Source organism: Lissotriton vulgaris, chromosome 3_1, assembly GCF_964263255.1.
Source record: "Lissotriton vulgaris chromosome 3_1, aLisVul1.2, whole genome shotgun sequence".
Classification (NCBI taxonomy): domain Eukaryota; kingdom Metazoa; phylum Chordata; class Amphibia; order Caudata; family Salamandridae; genus Lissotriton; species Lissotriton vulgaris.
The window spans coordinates 1,641,972,040-1,641,995,184 of NC_141689.1; positions in this window are offsets into that span (position 1 = coordinate 1,641,972,040).

Consider the following 23,145-nt stretch of genomic DNA (forward strand, 5'->3'; position numbering starts at 1 on the left):
GAATCTTTATGAAAGGACGTACAGAAGGTGAAACACAACTCTCCCTTTTTGCACCTAGTTTAACCATATCAATAACTTCCTTCAACACCAAATCCTTGCTCATAGCCAGACACCACTCTTCTTTGGTAAAGGTACCACCAGATAGTTGCACAACATCATCGATGTAGGCAATAGAACTCACATCCTGACACTCAGGATCGTCAAACTCAACACTAACATCAGCCAAGGGAAGGCGAGAAAGGCAATCAGCCTGCACATTGCGCCAACCCGGGACATAAGAGATGTCATATTGATACTCCTGGAGTTTAGAAGCAAGCCTCACCAACCTAGGTGAACCCTTACCAGTCCCTCCAGGAGACAACACACTCAATAAAGGCTTGTGGTCATTCCTCAAATGAATCTTTCTTCCCCACAAATAGGACCTAAAGTAATGTACTCCCCATGCAGCTGCCAAGTCCTCTTTCTCTATGACAGAGTAATTTTTTTCGCAGACCGTGAGAGTACGAGAAGCAAAGGCAACTGTCCTTTCACACTGCCCATGCCTCTGTAAAAGGACAGCTCCCAGGCCTAGACAACTGGCATCAACCATCAAAATTGACAAACACTTACTGTCAAAAGGTGCCAAAACAGCCGCCTCACACAACTCTTTCTTGATGGCATTAAAGCAACTAGAGTGAGTATCCTCCCACACAAACCTCACTCCCTTCTTAAGCAAACCCCTCAACACAGCTGTCTTGTCTGAACATTTTTTTGCAAATTTTGCATAAAATTCAATTAGTCCCATAAAGGAACGTAATTGATCTTTATTGGAAGGACATGGAGCCAACTGTATCGCTTCTAGCAAATTCTTTTTCGGTCTAACACCCTCTGAAGATATTTCGTAGCCTAAGTAATCCACTTTTTGTACAAGAAATGAACACTTGTCTTTCCGTAAGGTCAAACCTGCCTCCCTAATCCTATTCAACACCAACTTCAAAATTTGATTATGCTCAGGAACAGTGTCACCAAAAATCAAAATGTCGTCCTGAAAGAAGACAACATTTCTTACACCCTTGAACAATTCAGTAACCATTCTCTGAAACACAACGGCCGCGGATATCAGCCCAAAGGGAAGCCTGGTGAATTGAAACGTGCCTTCACAAGTTATAAAAGCTGTTAAATATTTCGACTCCTCGTGCAGACACACCTGATGGTACGCGCTCTTCAAGTCCAGCTTGCTTAAGAACTTCGCACCATTCAAAGTTGACACCAATTCCCCAATATTGGGAAGTGGAAACACATCCGCAACAACACACTTGTTCAAAGAACGCAGGTCCACACAGAAACACATTTTTTTATCTGATTTCTGGGTGATGACTACTGGAGAAATCCACGGCGACGCTTCAACAGGCTCAATAATTCCACCCTGTAACATTTCATCCAAAACCGCTTTCACTTCATCCTTGACAGCAATGGGTATTCTCCGTACTTTATGTTGAACAGGTGTGGAATTGTTCTTGATGAGAATTTGGTGGACATACCCCTTTAATAGACCCAACGCTTCCCTGAACACTCTCTCCTCACCTTTGATTATATCATCCACCGAAAACTCATCAACCACCATGACTTGTACTGCCGCCCTTGGATTAACCATGATGTGAAGATCATATTGATGGATCCATCCTAAAATAGGTGGACCATCTACAGCCACATATACTCGACCCTGAATAGTCCTGTTTTTGAAAACGATATCAGAGTCAAAACACCCTATTAAGTCAATAGTATGTCCCTGGTAGCTCGTGGGACAAATATCCACATCATTCAATGATACATTACCCCACACACTCACAAACATGTCTTCAGGAATGATGGTGTACCTAAATCCTGTATCTACCATGAGACTAACAGTATGGCCATCAATGATAAACTCAGCTGTGGACCTGTTTTCCCTTAATTCATTAAAGATGGCTGTAGGAGAGTAGGGTCTGCAATCCTATGATCACCCAGATTTTTTGCTTTTGTTTCACTGGTTTACGACTTTCTCTGGCTGTGGGCCTGCCAATCAGACCCACAGCCTGGCTGTTCTCTCTCTAAATTACAACGTGTACCCTAGGTGCATTTACCAGTTGGTACTGGGCCACCTTATCAGATCCTGTAACTCAGGGCATAGGTGTACCCAGGGCCTACCAGGGGCTGAAGCATGTATTATGCCACCCCTGGCTGGCCTCCTAAATTTGGCACAACTGGCTGCATGACAGCTGGGGCAAAGTCGTGTAATCACCCTTTGCTGTAGATATAGTATACCTATATCTAACCCTAAAAATGGACACACAGATTCCTATCAGTCACTCCTATGGCAGGCCTTAACAATCCTGAAGGCAGAGTGCTTGGAATCGTGTGAGATGGTGCTCTGGCATGAGCTGAGCCTGTCTGCAGCTTGCGGAACCAAGTCCTAATAGCTGTTCCATGATATCGCATACCATATACTCTTAAGTGCATTATAATCCTCGCGGTTAAATGCTATCTTTGGTATTGCTTTATCAAAACATGTCGAGTAAGGTGTCATACGAATTGGAATACTAACCCCTCGCCAATTCTGGCGACGGGGTTAGCATTCCACCCTTCTAGAGGGACACAACATGTATGTAACTGTGAACCCCGGTTAAAGTTAAGCAAAGCCTCAGCTCCACAAAATGGACGCTGCCACCACAGACACGAGTCTGACCTCCTGCTGCTGGGAGTCCTTCCAGCGAGGAGAGCTTGGACAAAGGGTTTCCTGTCCGGGGCGGTGCTAGCACCATCCCAGACAGGGTTTTGTGTATCCTGGGTAGGCAGGGCTTTACAGGAAGGTGACTGCTGAGTGGCACCCCGGTGCTCACTACGCATAGGCCGGTCAGAACCAGTTCCAGGGGCACACCAGCCCCTGGCCTGGGGGAAGTCCGGCATGGGAGAGGGGTGTAACCACCCCCCTCCTAGTCCCACCCATAGGCAGGACCTAGTCACCGGGTCAGCCCCCTTTTTTAGTATAAAGATAGGAGCGGGCCCCCTGTTCAAATTAGATCATCTTTGGAATCAAGACACGACTTTCTGCGAAAGACATCAAGATTTCCTTCTTCAAGATTCTCCCTTGTGGCTAAGGAGTAGTCACCCTGCATCAAGCGGGCACCATCCTAAGAACACTGCGGTCTGCTGCAAGTCCTTCCTCAGGAATCTGACGACACAGCTCGACGATACCCGGCTTCCCTGGCACCTCTGACCTCTACTCACCTCTACAGCCAAGCTGAGAACTGTGAGTGCGACGAGACCTCGAGGGACCGACGATCGCCAAGACTGCACAACTTCTTTGCAACAAGCCCACCCTGTGCTCCACTGGTGAGTGCTTTGGGGTCCGAGAAGCCCCAACCCTGAGCAGCTCCAGCACCGAAGACCAGCCCTCCAGCATCTCCACGATCTGCGTGGGGCCCTTCTGCTTTTGCCTGCTCACCGCGCTGTGTGGCTACTAGCCGGCTGGCTTGTGGCCTTCTTCACGACGCCCGACGACATCACTGCTGCTGGTCTGGTTGCTCCAGACTGGCCCTTGCTTCCTTGCAACAGAGAAGCACCCCGGACCCTCCTGGTCCACTCCAGACGCCATTTTGAGTCCACCGCGTGGGCTTGAATTTGCCAAGGCTTTGTTGCCCAATCCTGGGTCCAGCGACGCCGACAGCTTCATCCATCGTGGGACAGCTCGCTCCTCCATCCTGGTCGCCGACAACGCCTCCTGGTCCGTGAGATCTGCAGAGCACAGCGTCACCCACCCACCTAGTCGAGGTGACTACCATCCGGTGCCCTCCTGGTGCCACCTGACTACTGGCTAGTAGTCTCGAACTTGGTCCCCTCTGCTTTCAGGTGTCATCTGTCTTCAAGATCCAGGCTTGGATCACTTCGAACTTTCTTCACTGGTCGCCTGCCAGCAACTTCTTTCCTCCAGGCTCCTGGTCCGTCTACGAGGATTCCCGACGTCTTTTAAGACCTATGCAGCTGCAGCCCCTGGGCTAGGTAACTTCGGCATTTCGGTGCCCCAGCATAGCCTCACTATCCAAGGGTCAGAATCCACTTTCGTTTTCTTCCTACCAGGTCGGGTTCGCCCGAGAACACTGACTTTGTCATTACTAGCTACCATAGACTTTGTCCCGCATCACGCGTGAGAGTGCACACTCTGCACCCGAGTCCCCTAGGCCTCCTAGAAGTAATCTGAAGATTCTATAGTCAAGACCAAGCGATTCCAAAGCCTATTAGTACTGTACTTACCTGCTAGTAATTTCGCATTCCACTTTCAGAGTATATGGTTTTCCGTGCCCCTCGGGCATTTGTATATACTGTGCTAACTTAAGTATTTTCGTAAGAGTTTTGTTTTGTGCTTAGTACCCTGTCCTCATAAAGAGTACAGGGCTGTTGTGATTTTAATAAATACACTGTTTATTTTCATAACACTTGTGTAGTGTCCTTTCACTTGGTGTTCAAGGGGTATATGTGTGGTATAACAGCTGGCTTAACACGCCCTCTCGAGTCTTTAGCCTTAGACTGCTCGTATCCACGCTACTAGGATAGCTGGTCTATAAGGTTGACTTACAACCAATCATCAATAAGGGTTGCTGGACTGATACATAGTGTTCACTAGGATAGTGAGCACTGCATATCAGGCCAACTTCTCACATTGGTGAGCAGCGGTTGGGATTTGAGCTTGCTGTTGTTCTACCACACGTATCCTAAGAATATTTTGTTGAAAGATCACATAAGTACTGTTAGGTACATATAACTTAGCTTAGAATACTCTGAGTTCTACTGAACCAGCTGTTGCAGCTCCTCAAGGCCTAGCACACCTTGGCTGCAACTCTAAGCAAGGGATCAGTAGGTAAACACATAGTGTAGGTAGGTGCATCACTTACACCACACTAGAAGCATGTCTAACCTTGGAGAGTCTACTGAGACCCCTCTGATGGTTGAGGACCCTCCACAGGCCTCTTCTAGATAGGCAGCCCTTAGCTTCCAGGAGATGAGACAAGTGTGTACCTCCAGGAAGCTAAAACAGGGGTCTAACCCCGCAATCCCATTTCTGATTGGTCTCTTAGAGACTTATGATGCTAGAAAGGCTGAGAAACTTCTTAGCTCTTCTCATCCAGAAGGGGACATGCCAGCCCTAGAAGGAACCAGGGGTGACCCAGATCTCATTCATCTCTCTGGTGAGGAGGATGATGATCAGGAGACATCTGGGGATGAGGCAGACAAAGGTCCAGAAATAGTTAGTCAGCTGACTAGGGACAACTTAAGCAGGCATGAGAGTGATACCAGGAGAGCCCTGGGACCCCTCTCAGGCCAGCTTAACATTGGGAATGGACGAGTTAGGTCTCTCTCAAGAGGCTCTAACAGATCCATTCGAACCAATGGCTCTCAGGCCTCTGCTCTGAGGAGGATGACCTCCCCTCAGAGGAGAGTTTATGAAGCCAAGGAAAGGGAAGTCAATCTGAGGATTGCCAGGGAAGAACTTGCCCTGGCCAAAGAAAGACTTGCCTTTGCTAGAGAGCAGGAATTGAGTGGGTCAAAACCCACTGGTGGCAGCATTATACCTAGCAATAGGGAAAGGAGTTTTGATACAAAACACCTGAATAAGATAGTGCCCCCCTTTAAACAAGGGGATGACATCCACAAATGGATTACTGCTTTGGAGAGGGCCTGCACTGTGCAGGGTGTTCCCCAGAGTCAGTGGGCAGCTATCTTGTGGCTCTCCTTTGAAGGTAAAGGTAGAGATAAGCTCCTCACTACTAGAGTGGAGGATGCTAACAATTACCAAGTCTTGAAAAACACACTGGTTGATGGGTTTGGCCTAACCACTGAGCAGTACAGGGTGCTGTTCAGGGATACCCAGAAAACTCAGTCTCAAGATTGGTCTGACTTTGTAGATTGTGCCACTAAGGCTTTTTAGGGCTGGTTGCTGGGCAGTAAGGTTACTGATTTTACAGGATTGTACAATTTGATGATGAGAGAACAAATTTTAAACAATTGTCAGAACCAGTTGTTGCATCAGCATCTTGTTGACTCAGATCTGACCTCTCCCCAAGAATTGGGAAAGAAGGCAGACAGATGGGTTAGAACAAGAGTTAAGCAGAACCAGGGCCAGAATCAAGGTGGTCAGAAGAAAGCAGACCAGAAGGGTAAAGATTCTAAGGGGGGACAAAATGACCAGAAGTCTTCGACAGGTCCCCAACAACCCAAAGAGGGTGGGGGTCAGGCTCCCCAGAAAAAGAAGAATAAAGAAGGCCAATCTAAAAGGTGGTGCCAATACTGCAAAAGTAAAACTCACTGGTTTAGTGAGTGCACCAAGAAAGGAGGAGGGCAGACTCCTGCCACTGCAGCCCCTAAGGCACCTGTGCCCCCTAGTACAGTCAGCAGTGGTAGTGCACCTCCCAAGGGTTTAGTTGGGTTAACCTTGGGTTCTGAGGGGTATGACAACTTAGTTGGCACACTCACTCAGGCTGTCCTTGTCTGTACAGGGGATGTGGATATATCCCCTGATATAAGTCCCAATACTTTGGGCAAATACAGACAGACACCTTTCATTAATGGAAAAATGGCTCAGGCCTATAGGGACACTTGTGCCAGTGTCACAATGGTGACACCTAACTTTGTGGACCCTGGACAGATCATGCCAGGTACAGATTTCCTGGTGACCAATGCAAGCAATGTCACTACCAGTCACAGTATGGCAATTGTAGCTTTCTCCTGGGGAGGGGTAACTGGCCAAAAGAAGGTTGTAGTTAGTTCAGACCTCCCAGTGGATTGTTTGTTGGGCAATGATTTGGAGTCATCACAATGGTCAGAAGTGGAGCAGAGGACTCACATGGAAATGTTAGGCTTGCCAGCACATGTGTTTGCTGTGACCAGGTCACAGGTCAGGAAATGCCCCACTGAACAGGTGCTGGATCCTGGAACAATGGACCAGACACCTTCCAAGAAGAAGAGCAGTAGGGTTAAGGCTGTGCCTTCCCCCTTGCCCCAGGTCGTGGATCAAGTCTCAGAGGAGGCTGACCTACAGGAACTGAGGGAAACTGAGCCTAGAGAGTTTGAACTTGATCAAGTTGAATTCTTGGGTTCAGGGGGACCCTCAAGGGAAGACCTGGGGAAGGACCAGTTAGACTGCCCTTCCCTTGAACCCCTCAGACAGCAGGCTGCTGCTGAGGCTGCTGGGAACGCCACAGGTACCCACAAGGTATACTGGGATGATGGACTCCTGTATACTGAGGCAAGAGACCCCAAGCCTGGCATGACCAGGAGGCTGGTTGTACCCTTGTCTCAGAGAGGTTTCCTCCTTACCTTGGCCCATGAGATTCCCTTAGCAGGTCACTTAGGCCAGACAAAGACTTGGGACAGACTTGTCTCACACTTTCACTGGCCTCACATGAATGAGGATACCAAGGAGTTTTGTCGCTCCTGTGTCACTTGCCAAGCCAGTGGTAAGTCAGGTGGCACAACAAAGGCCCCCCTTATACCAATGCCTGTGGTGGGGGTGCCCTTTGAAAGAGTGGGGATTGACATTGTTGGTCCAATGGAACCCCAGACAGCATCAGGGCACAAGTTTATACTGGTGGTAGTGGATCATGCCACCAGGTATCCTGAAGCTATTCCACTTAGGACCACTACAGCACCTGTAGTGGCAAGGGCCCTAGTTGGAGTGTTCTCCAGAGTGGGCTTCCCTAAGGAGGTTGTCTCTGACAGAGGTGCAAACTTCATGTCAAGCTACTTAACTGCTATGTGGAAGGAATGTGGTGTCAACTACAAGTTCACTACACCCTATCATCCACAATGCAATGGGCTTGTTGAAAGGTTCAACAGGACCCTAAAAGGGATGATTCATGGACTACCTGAAAAGCTCAGGCGTAGATGGGATGTCCTGATTCCCTGCCTTCTGTTTGCTTACAGAGAGGTCCCACAAAAGGGGGTTGGCTACAGCCCTTTTGAACTTTTGTATGGGCATCCTGTGAGAGGCCCCCTGTGTTTGGTGAAGGAAGGATGGGAGAGACCTCTCAAAAAGCCTGCAACCAACATAGTGGACTATGTACTTGGTCTCCGCTCCAGGATGGCTGAGTATATGGAGAAGGCATCTGAAAACCTTAAGGCCAGTCAAGAACTTCAAAAAGCTTGGCATGACCAAAAGGCTGTCCTGACTGTTTACCAGCCTGGACAGAAGGTGTGGGTGTTGGAGCCAGTGGCCCCAGCAGCACTCAAAGACAAATGGTCTGGGCCCCACACAATTCTTGAGCAAAAGGGAGAGGTCACCTACCTGGTGGACCTTGGAACTCCCAGGAGCCCCCACAGGGTACTCCATGTCAACAGGCTCAAAGCATATGTCGACAGGAAGGACATGAGCTTGCTCATGGCCATAGATGAGGGACAGGAGGAAGAGAGTGACCCTCTCCCAGACCTGCTCACTCAGAATCCTGATGATGGATCAGTAGATGGTGTTGTCTTTCGTGGCAGCCTCTCTGAACATCAACAGAAAGACTGTAAACAGGTTCTTCAGTCTTTCAGACATATGTTCTCTCTGACACCCAGTCAGACCAATTGGTGTACCCATGAGGTTGACACTGGTGACAGCCTGCCAGTTAAGAGTAAAATCTACAGGCAGCCTGATCATGTTAGAGACTGCATAAAAACTGAAGTGCAGAAAATGTTGGAGTTGGGAGTCATTGAACCCTCAGATAGCCCTTGGGCTAGTCCAGTAGTTCTAGTGCCAAAACCTCACACCCAGGGTGGTAAGAAAGAGATGAGGTTCTGCGTAGACTACAGGGGTCTCAATGCAGTCACTAAGACTGATGCCCACCCAATACCAAGGGCAGATGAGCTTATAGATAGATTGGCTTCTGCCAACTACTTAAGCACATTTGACCTGACAGCTGGGTATTGGCAAATCAGGTTAGCTGAGGATGCCAAGCCCAAGACAGCATTTTCAACCCCTGGTGGGCATTATCAATTTGTGGTAATGCCCTTTGGTCTGAAAAATGCACCTGCCACCTTCCAAAGGTTGGTGAATCAGGTTCTCACTGGGCTGGATGACTTCTGTGCAGCATATCTAGATGATATTGCTGTCTTTAGCTCCACCTGGGTGATCACCTGGTCCACCTGAGGAAAGTGTTAGAGGCTCTGCAAGCAGCAGGCCTCACTATCAAGGCCACCAAGTGCCAGATAGGGCAGACACAGGTTGTATACCTGGGCCACCTTGTAGGTGGAGGCCAGGTTCAGCCACTGGAGAGCAAAATACAGTCAATCAGGGACTGGGCTCCTCCAACCACCCAGACTCAGGTTCGAGCTTTCTTGGGCCTGACTGGTTACTACAGAAAGTTTGTCAGGAACTATGGATCAATTGTGACTCCATTAAATGAACTGACAAGTAAGAAAATGCCAAAAAAGGTTCAGTGGACAGCAGGCTGTCAAAAAGCATTTGATGACCTAAAGCAGGCCATGTGCACAGCACCTATCCTCAAGAGTCCAGACTACTCCAAACCATTCATTGTCCAAACAGATGCTTCTGAGTTGGGTGTGGGAGCTGTTCTATCTCAACTGAATTTTGATGGTCAAGACCAGCCCATTGCTTTTATAAGCAGAAGGCTGACCCCCAGAGAGAAGAATTGGTCAGCTATTGAGAGGGAGGCCTTTGCTGTGGTTTGGGCCCTGAAGAAGCTGAGGCCATACTTGTTTGGCACTCACTTCAAGATTCAGACCGACCATAAGCCCCTCTTGTGGCTAAATCAGATGAAGGGTGAAAACCCCAAACTGCTTAGGTGGTCCATTTCCCTACAGGGGATGGACTTTACAGTGGAACATAGACCTGGTACTGATCATGGCAATGCCGATGGGCTCTCCAGATATTTCCACTTAGAACAAGAAGACTCACCTGGTCAAGGTTAGCTTATTGTCCCAAAGTTTGGGGGGGGTCATGTAGGAGAGTAGGGTCTACAATCCTATGATCACCCAGATTTTTTGCTTTTGTTTCACTGGTTTACGACTTTCTCTGGCTGTGGGCCTGCCAATCAGACCCACAGCCTGGCTGTTCTTTCTCTAAATTACAACGTGTACCCTAGGTGCATTTACCAATTGGTAATGGGCCACCTTATCAGACCCTGTAACTCAGGGCATAGGTGTACCCAGGGCCTACCAGGGGCTGAAGCATGTATTATGCCACCCCTGGCTGGCCTCCTAAATTTGGCACAACTGGCTGCATGACAGCTGGGGCAAAGTCGTGTAATCACCCTTTGCTGTAGATATAGTATACCTATAGCTAACCCTAAAAATGGACACACAGATTCCTATCAGTCACTCCTATGGCAGGCCTTAACAATCCTGAAGGCAGAGTGCTTGGAATCGTGTGAGATGGTGCTCTGGCATGAGCTGAGCCTGTCTGCAGCTTGCGGAACCAAGTCCTAATAGCTGTCCCATGATATCGCATACCATATACTCTTAAGTGCATTATAATCCTCGCGGTTAAATGCTATCTTTGGTATTGCTTTATCAAAACATGTCGAGTAAGGTGTCATACGAATTGGAATACTAACCCCTCGCCAATTCTGGCAACGGGGTTAGCATTCCACCCTTCTAGAGGGACACGACATGTATGTACCTGTGAACCCCGGTTAAAGTTAAGCAAAGCCTCAGCTCCACAAAATGGACGCTGCCACCACAGACACGAGTCTGACCTCCTGCTGCTGGGAGTCCTTCCAGCGAGGAGAGCTTGGACAAAGGGTTTCCTGTCCGGGGCGGTGCTAGCACCATACCAGACAGGGTTTTGTGTATCCTGGGTAGGTAGGGCTTTACAGGAAGGTGACTGCTGAGTGGCACCCCGGTGCTCACTACGCATAGGCCGGTCAGAACCAGTTCCAGGGGAACACCAGCCCCTGGCCTGGGGGAAGTCAGGCATGGGAGAGGGGTGTAACCACCCCCCTCCTAGTCCCACCCATAGGCAGGACCTAGTCACCGGGTCAGCCCCCTTTTTTAGTATAAAGATAGGAGCGGGCCCCCTGTTCAAATTAGATCATCTTTGGAATCAAGACACGACTTTCTGAGAAAGACATTAAGATTTCCTTCTTCAAGATTCTCCCTTGTGGCTAAGGAGTAGTCACCCTGCATCAAGCGGGCACCATCCTAAGAACACTGCGGTCTGCTGCAAGTCCTTCCTCAGGAATCCGACGACACAGCTCGACGAGACCTGGCTTCCCTGGCACCTCTGACCTCTACTCACCTCTACAGCCAAGCTGAGAACTGTGAGTGCGATGAGACCTCGAGGGACGGACGATCGCCAAGACTGCACGACTTCTTTGCAACAAGCCCACCGTGTGCTCCACTGGTGAGTGCTTTGGGGTCCGAGAAGCCCCAACCCTGAGCAGCTCCAGCACCGAAGACCAGCCCTCCAGCATCTCCACGATCTGCGTGGGGCCCTTCTGCTTTTGCCTGCTCACCGCGCTGTGTGGCTACTAGCCGGCTGGCTTGTGGCCTTCTTCACGACGCCCGACGACATCACTGCTGCTGGTCTGGTTGCTCCAGACTGGCCCTTGCTTCCTTGCAACAGAGAAGCACCCCGGACCCTTCTGGTCCACTCCAGACGCCTTTTTTAATCCACCGCGTGGGCTTGAATTTGCCAAGGCTTTGTTGCCCAATCCTGGGTCCAGCGACGCCGACAGCTTCATCCATCGTGGGACAGCTCGCTCCTCCATCCTGGTCGCCGACAAATCCTCCTGGTCCGTGAGATCTGCAGAGCACAGCGTCACCCACCCACCTAGTCGAGGTGACTACCATCCGGTGCCCTCCTGGTGCCACCTGACTACTGGGTAGTAGTCTCGAACTTGGTCCCCTCTGCTTTCAGGTGTCATCTGTCTTCAAGATCCAGGCTTGGATCACTTCGAACTTTCTTCACTGGTCGCCTGCCAGCAACTTCTTTCTTCCAGGCTCCTGGTCCGTCTACGAGGATTCCCGACGTCTTTTAAGACCTATACAGCTGCAGCCCCTGGGCTAGGTAACTTCGGCATTTCAGTGCCCCAGCATAGCCTCACTATCCAAGGGTCAGAATCCACTTTCGTTTTCTTCCTACCACGTCGGGTTCGCCCGAGAACACTGACTTTGTCATTACTAGCTACCATAGACTTTGTCCCGCATCACGCGTGAGAGTGCACACTCTGCACCCGAGTCCCCTAGGCCTCCTAGAAGTAATCTGAAGATTCTATAGTCAAGACCTAGCGATTCCAAAGCCTATTAGTACTGTACTTACCTGCTAGTAATTTTGCATTCCACTTTCAGAGTATATGGTTTTCCGTGCCCCTCGGGCATTTGTATATACTGTGCTAACTTAAGTATTTTCGTAAGAGTTTTGTTTTGTGCTTAGTACCCTGTCCTCATGAAGAGTACAGGGCTGTTGTGATTTTAATAAATACACTGTTTATTTTCATAACACTTGTGTGGTGTCCGTTCACTTGGTGTTCAAGGGGTATATGTGTGGTATAACAGCTGGCTTAACACGCCCTCTCGAGTCTTTAGCCTTAGACTGCTCGTATCCACGCTACTAGGATAGCTGGTCTATAAGGTTGACTTACAACCAATCATCAATAAGGGTTGCTGGACTGATACATAGTGTTCACTAGAATAGTGAGCACTGCATATCAGGCCAACTTCTCACAATGGCAACATCAGGAAATGCATCGTTAACAACCAAAATCTTATTTCTGTCCCTCTTAACATCAGCAACAGCTTCATCCACAACAGGAACCTTTGTCTTTAGCTTATTACGACACATTCTAGAAAAATGACCAATATTTCTACAACTGAGGCACTCTTTGTTGTTTGCGTAACAGAATCTGGCCTCAGACGTATGAGCATTACTACCACACTTCATACACAATATTTTACCAAGCGTTCTACTATTGAACGTTTTCTTTTGTACAATATTGTTTTTACTCTTTACAAGCGCCACACTTTCATCTTCAAGATGAGTATCTTCATCCAACATCCGCTCAGACACCGAGGAAATCTGACTCTGAGTGTTACACTTTTGTAATTCACGCATGCACCTCTCAGATTCCTCTACAACCTTTGCTAAATCAATAGCTAACTTCAATGGAGGATTTTTGGCTGCCCACAATCTCTCCTGGATTTTTCTATTATTGCATTGGACAATGAGTTGATCCTGTATTAACTCATTGGTCATCTGCCCAAAGTTACACTTGACAGACAACTCATGAAGACGTCCAACGAAATCATCGATGGACTCATCTCCTCTTTGCTTGTTAATGTAGAACTTATACCTATTCATGATTAAGTTCTCTTCCTTTGAGAATCTAATTTCCAGTCTCGTAACAGCTTCCTTATATTCGTCAACTGAAGATTGCCCAGATTGCAGCGCTTGAGAAAGGTACTGAAAAACTCTCTGACCCTCCTTACCCAAAGCACTTAGTAGTAAAGCTTTTTTGCGCTTGGCCGAGAAATCTTGACCATCCAATGCTTTGATATAATTGTCGAACATCTTTATCCAGTCTTCCCACGAGAAGGATGGCGTACCCGGCTCACTTAAAATTTGTGGAGGAAGCGCTACAACAACCTGCTGTGCCATCTTACAAGAAGCAATACAACAATAGTCAAAATCTCAAAGGATATGACGAAGTTACTGGGCACAAGTATTATCCAACAATGAGGATGAGAAAACAAAATTCAATTCGACTGCACAGTTGACTGTAGATGAATGAAGAGTAAAGTCACTATGGCCCACATGCATCAAGCACTTTTTCATTCGCAGACGGTGCGATTCCTTACAATCGGCCGTTTGCGAATGCAAAAGTGCTTTTTGGGATGCATGAAGCAATTTTAGAATTTGCAACATTGTTGCGAGTTCTAAAATTGAGGGTGCTTTTAAGAAGTCGCAGATGTGCGACTTCTTAAAAGCAATGCATCATCACTTTAGACAAGTGAAAATTCGCACTTAGGGTTCCAAATTTACCGAGTGGTTGAACCACTCGGTAAATTTGGAAAAAGTGTTAAAAATGCTTAAAATGTTATTTTTTCAACATTCATGTTACGGACACACATGTCCTTAGGACATGTGTGTGTGCAACATGATGCGAAAAATACATTTTAGGGGTGCATGGGGGGGGTCCTTTGAACCCCCCCCTGCACCCATGAAATTTTCTAAGTGCCACTCGCAATTTGCATTGACTCCTATGGGCCTTTTGGCCCATAGGAATCAATGGAAATTGCGAAAATTAACTTAAGAATTCGGTATTTCTTTGGGATTCGGTAAAAAATGCGATTTTTACCGAATCACAAAGAAATACCGAAAAAAATGATGCATAGCATTTTGCATTTCCTAAATAGCGATTCCTTACTTTTCGCTATTTAAGAAATGCAAAATCCTACATTGATGCATGTGGGCCAAAGAACTTACTTAAGTCTGACTTTGATTATGAAGAGAAGATGACCTTGAAACACAGAGGAAACAGCACTGCAACTCGCGCCTGTGAACGCATCGGTCGTAGCACGTCACAATTTGACGCGAGGAGAGAGCTGAAATGGCCAAGGTACTTTCCTCAACACTGCATCACAATGCTCAAGCCGAGAAGCTGCGAAGAATCCTCTAGCGGAACCCTCACGCGAGCGAGGAAAAGTGTAAGGTACTTTCCTCAAAGTCACGTCATAGGCAATACGTCATGAAGCTGCTCGGAATCCTCTCGCGGAGCACACACGCGAGGAGGCTCGAGCTCAAGAGTTCGCCAACAGCTTTCACAAATGTTGATATTAAAGCAAAATAGAAAATCCACAGAAATACCTTTCCTTAGATAGCGGGAACACAAGGAAATCACACAAAATGGGTTTGTTATCTTGGAGGTAGGCTGACGTTGTTCCTCGCTTTTCCTTTTTTTTTTTAAAGAAATGTCAAACGCGTCTGACCGGCTGCAATGGATTTCAAGTCGCCAAAATGTTGTAGAAGGATCGTAGGCTCGCACGAGTTGTTGTGAACAGGAAACGTAGCTTTATTTGCATAAGTAGAAGAACAACGTCCTAACCTCCAGCCAGCCAGACACCAACTGTCTCAGCTGGAACACATCAGCTGAGTCAGCCTAGAATGTCGGACACACATTCTGGAGAGGACTTAAAGGAACACGAACACACACACAAGGAAGAGGCAATGTACAACAGGACGCCTATGTTTTTTACTCCTTCAATCAGTGCCAGCTCTGTGCCGGACACTGAGCTAGGCAAATAGTGTAGCTGTAAATGATCTTCCAATTTATCATACTATATCAAGATGTTCTGGGACAGGAGCCAGTGGGTGAGTGCTTTATAAAAGTGCACAGCTTTGAGGTGGACTAAAATATCCTTAATATATATTGTTGTGGCTACAATGTAATATGCTTCTGCAAATTCATCCTTTTTAGGTCTGGTGCAAGCCAATTCTTTTTATTTTTCCAAAAAGTATCATGCACACATATATTCGATGTTGACTCAGAGACCTTCAGCTATTCACTTCTTTGGTTCAGCACAGTTCAGCCATTGGCTTGAGAGAATGCCAATTACATTTTGGATCGCCCCATAGTGGTAAATTAGTTTCTCCTTCTTTCTGTTGGCTGTTTTCCATACATCAAAACAGCCAACAGAAAGAAGGAGAAACGAATTTACCACTATGGGGCGATCCAAAATGTAATTGGCATTCTCTCAAGCCAATGGCTGAACTGTGCTGAACCAAAGAAGTGAATGGCTGAAGGTCTCCGAGGCTGTTTTCCATGTCTATTGGAATACACGAGGGACTGTTTTTCAAGTGATAAGTGTGGACAACCATCACACATTCAGTATTTCTTTCTGTAAAGTACAGTCAATTATCACGTACTCAATACTTTAATGCTCCTCTACCCTTCCATGTGGCCTCTGCTTCCATTCTGCTTGCCTGACAGCCTGTATTAATGATTTCCTGGTAGCATCTAAACCCTGCTGCTGGAATTCTGCTCACACGGAGAGCCCACCTCGTGGATTCATCCAGCTTCACTGAGACACTGACAAAACCAATTGGTGTGGGTTGCAAATCACAATGTGAGCCAGACATATTTGATTTGCTAATGCTTATTTCAAAAAAGAAATAACTCTCGTATTGCAGAGTATAGATGTTAGCGACAGGAAGCTGTTATCCCTGTCTTCTGCGACTTTTGAGTTGTGTTCAGCAGAAAGTGGTCATGGTTACAAGTAGCAATTTTGTGTTGGGGAGCGGTCACAGAATAAAAGTCTGTATTGTGCATTCTATCAAGTATGGTAAAGGTGTATGTGAGGAGGTTGCTTCTGCAGGGGCCATTTGGCTGAAATGCTGTGTTTACTTACCAGCAATAGCATTACTCTGAGTCCTTCTCTCACCATGATGAATCACATAGTGAGCCCTTGTGCCTTCATAAACAAATCCCCTCCCAACATATAAAATCACCTACCCACCTCCTTACTTCCTGATCCATACCAAACCCAAATACCACATAGTTGGGCTGGATGCTAGGGTGGGACAGAGGGCATGATACATTCAGGGTGAGAAAAGGACTCGGAGTAATACTGTTACTAGTAACTAAACACAGCATTACTTCCTTGTCCCTCTCACCATGATAATTCACATAGTGAGATGTACCCAAGCCAAAAATGGACCAGGACAACTTTACAGAATATGCAAACACAAGTTTAATCCATAGGCAAAAAGCTGTTTACAACACAGAATTGAGAACCCTGGAACCTAACAAATCCAGAACCTCTGGTCCCTGGACCAACTGATAATAAGTCACAAAGGTAAAGAGAAAAGGCCAAGTGGCAGTCTGACATATCTCCTGCAAAGAAGCACCCTGTAACTCCGCAACAGAAGTGGACATCCCCCTAGTGCACCTCCCCTGTATCCCCAGAGGAGACAACAAACCAAACTGCTTATATACTAGCAAAATCACCGATCTGATCCACTGGCTCAAGGTTTGAGTTGAAGGCTTACCCCCCTCACGGTTGGGACCAAAATTCTCAAATAAAGCGCTGGAGACCCGAAACTCCTTCACTCAGTCCAGGTAGATCAAAGCCGCCCTCCGTACATCAAGCGAATGAAGTGCCACCTCCTCAAGAGACTGAGGACCTGGAAAAAGCACCAGAAGAATCACTTCCTACTGATAATGAAACAAAGAATTCACTTTGGGCACAAAGCCAGGGCCAAACCTAAGTGCAATCCTGTTCTCAAACACCCAAAAAAAAGGAGGCAGACAAGTCAATGAGACTAACTACCCCAATCGGTGGGCTGATGTTACAGCCACCAGAAAGAACACCTTCAAGGTCAGAAGATGTAATCTTACAGAAAACAATGTCTTAAACAGAGAATACTGAAGAGCCTGCAAAGCTAACTGCAAATCCCAAGACGGACACACCACCGGAGGGACAGGATGGAAATTGGCAAACCTCTTAAAGATTCTGGAGACCAGACTCTGATCATCCACCAGACCCCCCAAGGTGACCAGAAAGCCTTACTAGCCACACATTGCACATTATGAGTGGCAGAACTAAGACCCAACTGAAACCTATCCTGGAGAAATTTCAGCACCTGAGGCAGAGAAACAGAAACCGGAAACACCTGCCATCAATCACACCAAGCCTGAAATGTCTTCCAATGCAGAGGATAAGAGGACTGTGTAGATAACCTTCTGGGTGCCTGCAAAGACAAGGAGACAGAGGCTTAGAGACCCTGCAACATTAAATCTCCATGCGCAATCGCCTAGCTTGAGTTTCACCAGAGAGGTCACCTGAAGACTCGGAAACCTCAGGGGAGTTGGAATCAATGGGAACAGCCACTCTAGACCCACCTTCATCTCCATCAACAGAGGAAACCAGACAGAGAGGGGACATGCTGGAGACACCAGGACAACTTGAACCCCTTCTTTCTGACCTGCACCAAAAACCTCTGGATCAAGGGAAACGAAAGGAAAGCAAACATAAGGCTCACAGGCCAAGGACATATTAGGGCAACCAACCCTGCGGCTGACTCTTCCCATCATCTGGAAAAAAACAAGCAAGAAGTGCATTGCCAGGGCTCGCAAACAGTTCCACGTGGGGTGACCCCACAACCGCCACACCCTGGTAAACACATGGAGAGAAAGACAAAAGTCCTGAGAGGATGGAATTTCCCTGCTCAGGCAATCAGCCTGCCAATTCAGAACTCCCTGATTAAAGATAGCCCTGAGCGAACCCACAGTCGACTGAGCCCAAAGGAACATTTGATCTGCAATTGTATATAAAGACAGAGCCTTTGTCCCCCCCCCTGTCGATTGCCTTATGACTTGGCAGTGGTGTTGTCTGTCTGGATGATGACATCCCTGTCCTTCAAATGAGGATAAAAGTGAAGTAAATCCAGATGGTTTGCCCCCAGCTCCATCCAGTTGGACTACCGTGAACTCTGGCATGCCTGGAACAGGCCCTGCCCTGTGAGAGCCTCCGACCAGACCCCCAACCACTCTTGCTGGTATCTGTCATGATGATCACCAGATCTGGAGAGAACAAGGAGACCCCCTTCAGGATGTTGGATGGAAGTAGCCACAACCATAGTTCCTCTTGGATCACAGTTGTCACAGGCAGTAGACATGAGAAATCCTGCGCATTGGGCGCCCACCATCTCAGAATGAACCTCATGAGAATGTTGAGGTGCCATCGAGCTCAGGGCACCATGGCACCCTGCACCTTCATTCAAAGTGAAACTGGCTGAACAGATGCCAACAAGAGATCCAGCAGATGCAAATGAGCCTTCAGCATTCTTGAGTCCGGCAACATCACAATGCCCCGGGCCCGCCTTGGGGGTAACATCCTGCTGCTTACAACTCCTGGTCTGAAACTGCTTTCTACAGAACAAATAGGAGAGGAAGTCCTTATGAGGGAAATCCCTGTTGTCTCTTTCATCTGAGTGGACCCAAGTCTTAAAATCTTTGCTGGAAGAGTACATGTAAGACCAAGAGTGCTTCTTATCCTTGAAGGACTCCAGACCAGACTGTCCAACCACTTACCCCACAGTGTGCCATCTTCAAATGGCAGTTTAAGAAAAGAATGCTTTTCAGCCAGATCCTCCTTCCAGGCCCACAGCCAGAGATTTCATTGGGCCACTGTAGCAGAGGAGGAGGCTACAGATCCTGCTTAATTACATCAGCCAGGAATTTGGCCTGTTGTTCCATATGTACAAGGACATCCAGCACACTTGTCACTTGACACATGGCCTCCATTAGAGCCTCAAAATCATTTACTAAGGATTGAGCTGTCAAGGCCCCACATGAGGTAGCTCTGAGCAGCAAATATGATGCCGTTAATGACTTCATCAGGCCATCATCCACCTTGCGATCCACATGATCCAAGGGCAAACACTCATCAGGATTTAATGAGGACCTGTCAATTAAAGGCGCCTAGATAGACTCAACCTTAACAGAAGGTGGCAACAGCCTGTCCCCTTCTTTCAAAGCATAGGAGTTCTGAAGAAAGCGGGGAAACTGGCTATGCTCAGGCTCTTCCCAGGAACTAAAGATCTTCTCCTTAATCTTTGAGTGTAATGGCAAAGCCAGCTCAGCAGCCTTAGCAAATTGCGGAAAAAGTCCTCAGCAGCCCCCACCACCAGAAGCGGTACCAAGTCCAGTTTGACTCTGACATCAAAATGAACTTTCAACCAGGCACCACATGTCTCTCAGGGACAGATTCAGCTGATGATTCAGAATCCAGATTATCTTCCAACCGGACAGAAGTACTTATGCCTGGAAGACAAGGTTTTTGCAACTGCAGCATCAGCCATAGCCTGGACTTTTGTCAGCCGACTGGGAAGTAGATGCCCTAGCCAGGGCATCACCAGCCCTTGCTGATACATTCTGCTGGTAATCACTCTCCTCCTCTGAATCAGCAGACTGTGACCTTCACCTCTTAGTGGTTCACTTCTCCATTGTAAGCAACAGAGACAGCAGCAGAACTGCTCCCCAATAAATGGTCCCTAAAGTGACACCATTGGGGAGCAACCTCCTCCCAAACAGACCTAATCATGTAACAATGGCCCATAAAATGCAAGGTCAACCCCTGCAGACATGTACACAGAAACCAATATCATAGCCTTTCTTTTATTATACAAAATTGTCACAGCTTAGCCTGCCATACGCATAACAGATCAAACAAGCCAGCAGACAGACTGCTGTGCATGCCACCCAACAGGCTCATCAGCACCATGTGGCAATAAGGGAGGTGCTCAAGTGCCAGAGCACACGCACCGTGCCTGCCTAAAAGAGTTCTTCTTAAAAATGGAAAAGGAAGTAAGGAGGAGTGTTAGACCTGATACTCTTTAGGTAGTGTTTTCATAAACTTTTTTGCTTTTTCCTGATGGGGTTTGCTGATTCCCTTGTAGTGCCTTATGGCTCTGGGCACCTTCCCACTGTAAACACAGAGTGAAAGTGCACACGACCTTCCTACACCTGTTAGGAAGTGTTCCTTACATGGTGTTTTTAAACGCGTGTCAAGCCTGTCATTACAGGCCTCTGTGTGAAACTTACACCCATGTTGTTTTTAAACATGTCCAGCCTGCCATTGCAGGCCTGTGCGTGCTCAAGTGCACTTACACTCAGGTTGGCCTTTCTAAACCATTAGCCAATCCTGAGGGAACCTTTCTCCACCACTAGAGAACCTCTAGCATAAGTCCTGAGAGGTGAAGCTAGTGGTAAGGGAAAGACAGACCAGCTACACATGTGTACCCTGCCCAGATAGTGAAGAATGCCCATGTGTTTTTTCACTACGCACAAGGTTTACTCTTCCCATAGGCTAACATGGAGGAAGGGTTGGCATTACTACATGCTGCAATAGTGGATAGCAGTGGAGCAGCCTCATTACGTTTCCTATCATTGGATTCACAATGACAAACCCTCTCCTATGGTAAAGGTGTTTTTTTCATTAATAGCTTAGAAATACCACTTCTAAAAAGTGGGCATTTCTCTCCTCTAAAACTCTTTTGGGGCCTGTCCACACTGGAGGCTGGGAAGCACATCTGTGCACATCTGTGCATTCCCCAGCAACAGCTATAAAACATGGGCATGCAACTGGAACTACAGAACTCTGCCATTTGAGGGCCTAGCTCGATAACTTGGAGGGACAGGTTTTGCCTCTTGGCCTCAGGGAGCCAGATCATGGCCATACTAAGATCTGCATTCCATGGCCTCATGGCAAACAGGGCTGAAATTTAGGGTAGACATCTGTGGTTCAAAGGGAAACCCTCTGAACCACCCCCAACTTCAAAGGCACACTACAGTATAACTACTGGTTCCATACTTCAGCAGGGCAGAGATACACTTGTGGGGATGTGGGACCGGAGAGCCTGAAACTGTGTGGTGCACACTGCCAGAGGAATCTATTGTGCACCAGGAGGATTGCTACCATTGAAAGAGACTGTGCGCCCTTCCCGAAAAGTGGCTGGCCTGGGCTGACTACCTGCTGCTATGTGGCAGCCTGAATTGTGCTCTCCAAGAGCTTGTTGGCTTGCCCTCTGTTCTCTTGTGGAGGTCTCAGGGACATCAAAGACCTCCTGTGGCCCGCTTAGTCAATCGTGCCCCATCTCTCAAGTGCAGCACGCCTATGCAAATTGCGTCCAGTGTTCGATTCACAGGTTGTGACTCTCAGAGGTGGGGGCATACCCATAGTGGTGCCTCATTTTAACCTGTGTGACACTGCTGAACTAGTGTCTGTGTGTGTGAGAGGAATTGCCTGGTGCGAACTGTATCATTGCGCCACAGGCAGTGTGCCTAATTTCCAGAGAGGTATGTATTTTGAAATTGTTCATTGTGTGTCACCGGAACTGTCTGGTGCGATTTGGAGCAACTCACACCAGACGTTGCGCCTCATTTCCAGGGAGATAACAAGTTTGCAATTCTTCATTGTGTGAGACTGGAATTGTCTGGTGCTGCTCGTATCGCTGTGCACCAGACATTGTGTCTGGATTTCCTGGGTACAACTCTGACCATTGTGTGCCTGACGAGGTGCCGCTTTCTTCCAAAAGGCTCCAGGCTTCATTCCGCCTTCGTCGATTGTTTCTTTTGGCCCCTCAGTGCGGTGGACCAACTGCCCTCTCCTCACCCGCGCCAGACGACATTGTGCTGCAACGTATTATTGCTCGTATCGGACCAGGGTATTGAGAGTGACGGACTGGGTTGAAAGAACTCTTCTGATAATGATCAAAAGTGGGTCAAGAAACTGCATGACCACTCCCCATCCCCCAGGCTTCCCAGAACTGGTCTGGTGCCGGAAACCACCGGGTGGACCCCTTTTGAGTGTCCAACTATTGCCCCGGCCTGCTTCTGCTCTGCATCCTATAGGTGAACTACCTGAGTGGTGGCCAAACTCCTATTGGATGACTGCCCCCTAATTAGTCCTTCTACCTACCCCTACCTTGTTTACTGGGACCCTGACTAAGTATTACTTCAGCCTTGTGCCGCTTAGTATCGGGGGAGGGCTGGTTATCTCCAATCCATGGGCATAGGCTAGTTGGGGTGAATTAGAAGGTGGAGGGATGCTTGGTCCACAGGGCCTGCAGTATGCTATCAATCTCAGAGCTGCCAGATATCAGTTGCATCGCATTATGGTGCTGTCGATGTGTGCGAGTTCATTCCATTCAGGCCTTCCTGATATCCATTGCACCACACATTGGTGATTACTGAGTGTGTGGGACTGACAGCCAGTGGACTGCCTGTGATTAATGACGCTGCCCGGCGGTGTTGGTTTACATGGTGCTGCTAAAAGTATTATAATTCTTTGTATGTATCTATTTCAGACAGAGGTGTGATCTGGGGTGCACCCTATACCTGCACCCTTTAACTGTGTGGTATTGCATTATAAGAATTGCCAAGGTGGGTCTAGGTTTGACAACGTTTTGCATCACATAAGGGCGCTGGTGGGAAAGTAGGATCTCTCCCTAGTGTGCATACTACTGATGTCACTTTAACACGGTTGGGCCCAGTTCTGCTAGTAATATTTCCAAGTGTGAATTATGCCCAACAATTCATGATGTTGATGTAGTATTTGTTATCATGTGTGTTGAATACAAACATTATTTATATACACCCTGTGTGAAGTTTCTTATGTGTTGCTCAGTGAATTAAT